This window comes from Barbus barbus (genome assembly GCF_936440315.1).
Source record: "Barbus barbus genome assembly, chromosome: 3".
Classification (NCBI taxonomy): domain Eukaryota; kingdom Metazoa; phylum Chordata; class Actinopteri; order Cypriniformes; family Cyprinidae; genus Barbus; species Barbus barbus.
In genome coordinates this window covers 34,392,559-34,399,226 of record NC_136731.1, presented here as the reverse complement: position 1 = coordinate 34,399,226, position 6,668 = coordinate 34,392,559, and positions in this window count along the sequence as shown.

Genomic DNA, 6,668 nt, shown 5'->3' with positions numbered 1-6,668 from the left:
TACATTATTTATTTGAACATGCTATTAAACTGGTGTCAGTCAAATTGTCATTTAAAATCCAGACCTCATTGGTAATGTTATTGTTTTAGTGATTATGCAAACAAAAAGTCATTTTATTTGCTGTTTGTTGATTTTTAAGTATGAAACTTGGTGAAGTGATTTATGTGTGGGTACTTTTTGAACATCTCCAGCACATTTTAACAATACCGTGATAATACTGATAACCGTGATAATTTTGGTCACTATAATCGTGATTAGAAATTTTCATACCGTTACATCCCTAAGACTGACAGACAGATAGACAAACACACAGACAGACAGATCAATCGATAGATAGATGACAGAGACATTGTCAGACAGACGGACGGATGGATGACAGACAGATATTGTCAGACAGACAGACAGACAGACAGACAGATACATTGTCAGACAGACAAGCGGATGGACGGATGAGACATTGTCAGATAGACAGATAGATAGACAGACAGACAGACACATGGACAGACACAACCTAATTGGGAATTAAAAAAAAAAAAAAAGCGCTATCATACTACAAGAATGACATCAGAATTTGGAGGATATGTAAATGAAGATAAAGATGGAGAAATAACTGGCATTCTGAATGATTTAAGATGTGGGACAAGTTTTTTTTATAAATGTGTCCCTCTTCTACCCACTGGATGGCGATGTGGCTCTATTTCCTTATATATATATATATATATATATATATATATATATATGAATGATGCTGAGGGGGCGGGGCTTAGGACAGGTATTTGCATATGTAGAATCACATCAAATGCCTCACAACTTAGTCATAGGACAGAGAAAGATTGAGTAACGTTCATCTGTCACCTGAAATCTTCACTTTTATGGCTGTTTGGCTGCTGAGAACCTCATAAAAAATGTGTGGAGATTGAGGCATCACTCAGATTCACAACAATGGTATGATAATACTACACACAGGCTCATTAGATCTCCTGGATGTAATGGTTTAAACACGTCCAGATTCACTGCTGAGAACTCAAAGTGCTCTGCTAAATCATTACTTACAGATGACTACATACTCTGCCCTGAAGGCTTTATTCAGTAGCAAACCAACTTTTTAGGCTCCAACTACTCGCCTCAATTTATTTGATGTGGAAAGAAAAGAATACATAGGGACTCTGTATGCCAACTGTATCAAAACAAACATTGCCGCAGGTTGATTAAGGTTTTCCCCATAAAACATCTGTATGGAATCTGGTAACATTAAGTAAAAGACATCAATTACTCAATATAATACTAATGTTTGCAGTTAATGTCTATATGAACAAAGGCCCTAGTGACTTTTTCCTACTATTCATGACACCTATTATTAGATCCTGTCCTGTCCCAGTTGAATGCAGAGGAAAACTAATACTGATTATGTTAAATGACCCATTACGGTGTCAGATGGTTTTGTGTGTTCAGAGTAAGATAATGTAATAATACTAATGTGATAGTGTTTCTTGGCTTCAATACACTTCTTTTAAACATCTGGCTTTTACAGGGATAGTTCACCCAAAATGAAAATACTGTCATCATTTATTCACCATCCCAGATAACAGGTAACATTGCCAGAACTTCTAACGTTCTGACAAGGTTCTTTCAAAGTTCTTCTATTAACATTAATATTATTTTCATTCAGAGTTATCTTATCTTTAATAACATTTTCAAAACATTAGCACAAAAATATTATTTATACATTGTTAACGGAATGTTTTTTTAAATGAAATTTCTAGATGTTCATCTAGAATTTTTTAAATGTTACTACTTGTTTCAGAATGTTCAGAGGTTATTCAAAAGAAGCATTCCGATGTTTGCAAAATGATAAAAATCACACACACACAGTTGTGCAATGACCAAAAAAAAGAAAAAAAAAAAAAGAACGACACACACACACACACAAATACACAACAAAAACGTACATGTATACATTCCAGTCACTATCACACACCCTGTCCCACAGGACTGACAGATGGAGGGGCAGAGGAGAGCTACAGACCCTGACCATTCCCCTCTCTCTCCTGCTGTCTATTGTGCAGCGGTTGGGCTGTAAGTCTATCTCCTGCTAATTGCCACAGTGGTTCAAACACAAAGTCTGCCGCTGAAACAGTACCCAACAGGGTGTTGTATAGCGAGTAAAATTTACAATGTGTTACATTTCTCCTTCAGCATACAGGGTGTCTACCGCATCAGTCAGAATTTAAATGTTTAAAGGCACATACACATTTCGAAGCACACAATATTGATCATGCTCACTGGAATGTCTATCTATTTTGCTTTTTTATTATTTATTCAAAAACACTGTTTTGGCTATAGTGACCACTGATTATTTATAAACAGTCTCTAATTTGACATCTTTGCAGCAAAACAGTTATTTTTCTGAGGGCACAAGTGATTTTGGTGACTCTTTGACCATTTAGACAGAAATCTTGAAGATTTGAGACAACAGTCCTCACAATGGAAACCGCAACAACTTCCCCAATGAAATACGGTTCATCCTGCCTCTGCTGAGAAAAAGGAGTCACGTATCTCTAAAAGTTGCAGTATATGATACAACTTCTAAAGGAGTCCCAGGAGCTGTTATGAATGGTTTGTATTGCACAGGAGAAAGACAATGGTGTGAATGCTATTAAGACTCTGCAGGTACAATGAGATAAAACATGTCTTATACTTCCTGTGCAACATGAGCCAATTGTTGTCCATCAAAGAAACTTTAGAGAAACAGACTATTACCATTTAATCTGATAAATTCATGCAAATTCTAAACCAACCAACAACTTTAGCAAATAGAACGCTGTGTAACCATATACAGCTTTTTGTTCCATTTTTTCCACAATTAGACTGACACACAATAATATGGAACAGATTCTGTGACCACAGGAGTGCATCTAAAATGGGGCTTGGTAAAAACATCGCTACTCAACTGTTCTTATTCCATGGTGTTTGACACTTTAAATCACTTTCTTCTCCCCATCTCCAGATGCAGTTTAATTATGGGAACTTACATCAAAACCCTGTTCCCCTTCTTTGCGTTTTGACAAACTGTTGTGCTTTTCATCAATGCTTTTATTAGGAAAACAAGATGTGGCTGATTACTTGGTGGCATAAGCCAATTTAATTTAAGGAACAGACAAAGCATAATTAGTTTGGTCTTGTTAAACATGTCAATGCTACTCTGGCTAAATAACTATCATCTGTGCAATTATCAAACAGCACACGTCATTCAATCACCTCTTTTATGCAAACCTTAATGACCGCAACACATTGACAGAGATGATCCACTCATGTATATAAATGGATGGGATAAATAATGTGCTCATTATGACTAGTCAAACCTTCAGCTATCATGTCACAAACAATAGCATATGATACTAACACCACCAAGATCATTGTTTTAATTCCCCGGGAATGCATGAAATGAGAAATTGTATGCAATGTAAGATGAAATGTAAAGTTCTGTCATGAAACGCTAGATGGTGCAGGCTGATGGGTCATTAAAGAAAATTGATGGCTTGGCACAAGCTGATTGGTTCAAGTTGCATTTGCAGCCAATGAGCTTACTTCTTTACATTTAAATGGCTGGTTGGCATTCACTAGAGCTGTTTGCAGCTTTCAGAGTTCCCTCCACCTTCCCCAGCTCCACCTGTATAGATCTGCTACGGGTTATTATATATGTTATTTGTCCAGCAACAGTATGTCTCACAGTGCAGTACTCACAGCACCGTATCGGCATATGAATTGGTAATATAAATTCCTGTACTTACTTTGCAGCAGCAACAGCAGCAGCAGCAATAATCTACAACAACAATAACCAACAACAGCAGCAATTAAGCAGCATAATAGGTCTATTCCGCTAAAACTACAAATACATTAACACTGTCATATCCATTACCATGCTAAAATCTTCAGAGATTTGTCATGATATAACTAGATAAGTGTTTGTCAAATGTGTAAATGTAAACAAAAAAGTTTTTGGTAATTTAAAGGGGTCATATGGCGTTGCTAAAAAGATCATTATTTTGTGTATTTGGTGTAATGCAATGTGTTTATGCGGTTTAAGGTTAAAAAAAACATTATTTTCCACATACTGTACATTACTGTTACTCCTCTATGCCCCGCCTTTCTGAAATGCACTGATTTTTACAAAGCTCATCGTTCTGAGAAGCGAGGTGTGCTCTGATTGGCCAGGTATCCAGTGCGTTGTGATTGGCTGAATACCTCAAGCGTGAGATTGAAATATAATGCCCCTTACCATATTGTGATGCCGTGTCCCGGCGTGACGACACAAAAACAATAAAACCCATTATAAACGAGGCATTTGTTGTATCCAGTGGGGACATAATTACTGATTATAATGATTTATACTGTCTTTTTACATGTCGCGTTGCATCGCACCGCATAAACATTACCATGTCTGCATTTGTGATCGGAAAAACGACAAACAACAAGCGCTACCCTACACTGCTCAAAACTCGCGTTTGAATCATCAGTGGCAAATTCTTTAAATAAGAAAACGTACTTATAGGCTGCGAGTCAGAAGCGCCAGACTGTCCTTGCAAAGTTGGGATTGCCCCACATTATAGAAACAGCCTTTGTGCAAACCAGCATTGTAGGCTACTCTTCCAGGTTCAGGAAATAGTCCTCCATAAAATGCGCTGCACGCACTCCAATGTTTGGGTTGAACTGTTCTGGAACAGTGTTGTAAATGCAGCTTAACCACAGATTTCTAGTTGTGTCCACTTTTGGAAGCCCAAACAAAGTACTTTCGCTTTCACAAGGAAACACAGCATCTCCAGGACATGGCGCTAGTGGCAGCAACAATAGTACAGCGAGAATAATAGTTCCGCCTTCTTTCATTGCGTAAACTTTTGCAAATATTCCCACACCGTGACTTAGACATGTGGGGGCATGTTTTAATAAGCCATTTTAGGGGGGCGTGGTCGAGTCTTAACTTTTATAAAGAATATCACTTTGGTTTTGAGATTTTAGTCTTTGCAACTTCAGGGATCTTATCTATGCACAAACAGCTTGTAACACTCCAAAGAGAAAGGAAAACTTGAAATCGTATCATATGACCCCTTTAATGTTAGAATGCACAATTACTTTGCATACAAAATATACATTTTATCAATTCACACTTTCCTGGGAATCAAATCCATGATTGTGGCATTACTAGTGCTGTGTTCTACTGTTTGAGCTACAGGGATCATTGTAATCTGACTTGATTTCTAATTTGAAAAATTTGACCCTGGACCACAAAACAAGTCATAAGTAGCTCAGGTATATTTGTAGCAATAGCCAACAATACAGTCTAGGGGTCAAAAATATAGATTTTTCTTTTATGCCAAAAACATTAGGGATATTAAGTAAAGATCATGTTCCATGAAGATATTTTGTAAATTTCCTACCATAAATACACTGAACAAAATTATAAACGCAACACTTTTGTTTTTGCCCCCATTCTTCATGAGCTGAACTCAAAGATCTAAGATTTTTCTATGTACAAAGGCCTATTTTTCTCAAATATTGTTCACAAATCTGTCTAAATCTGTGTTAGTGAGCACTTCTCCTTTGCCGAGATAATCCATCCACCTCACAGGTGTGGCATATCAAGATGCTGATTAAACAGCATGATTATTGCACAGGTGTGCCTTAGGGTGGCCACAATAAAAGGCCACTCTAAAATGTGCAGTTTTACTGTATTGGGGGGGGGGGGGGGGGGGGGGGTCCGAAAATCAGTCAGTATCTGGTGTCAGAGATCAGGTTGTCCACTCCTCTTCAATGGCTGTGCGAAGTTGCTGGATATTGGCAGGAACTGGAACATGCTGTCGTATACGCCGATCCAGAGCATCCCAAACATGCTCAATGGGTGACATGTCCGGTGAGTATGCTGGCCATGCAAGAACTGGGATGTTTTCAGCTTCCAGGAATTTTGTACAGATCCTTGCAACATGGGGGCATGCATTATCATGCTGCAACATGAGGTGATGGTCGAGGATGAATGGCACAACAATGGGCCTCAGGATCTCGTCACGGTATCTCTGTGCATTCAAAATGCATCAATAAAATGCACCTGTGTTCGTTGTCCATAACATACGCCTGCCCATACCATAACCCCACAGCCACCATGGGCCACTCGATCCACAACGTTGGCATCAGCAAACCGATCACCCACACGACGCCATACACACTGTCTGCCATCTGCCCTGTACAGTGAAAACCGGGATTCGTCCGTGAAGAGAACACCTCTCCAAAGTGCCATCGAATGTGGGCATTTGCCCACTCAAGTCGGTTACAACGACGAACTGCAGTCAGGTCGAGACCCCAGTGAGGACGACAAGCATGCAGATGAGCTTCCCTGAGACGCTTTCTGACAGAAAGTCTCAGGTTACGTATGTTACCATAGTTCCCTGAGAGTAGGGAACGAGACACTGCGTCCTCTAGGGGTCGCCTTATGGGGGAACGCCTCGGCGTGACCGGTGTCTTGAAGCATATATCTAATCATGACAATAACATTGGCCGGCGACAGCCTATGACGTTACTACCTGCGCGGCCACAGTATAAAAGGGTGCCAGAAGCATGGCACAGAACCTAGAGGACGCAGTGTCTCGTTCCCTACTCTCAGGGAACCATGGTTACAT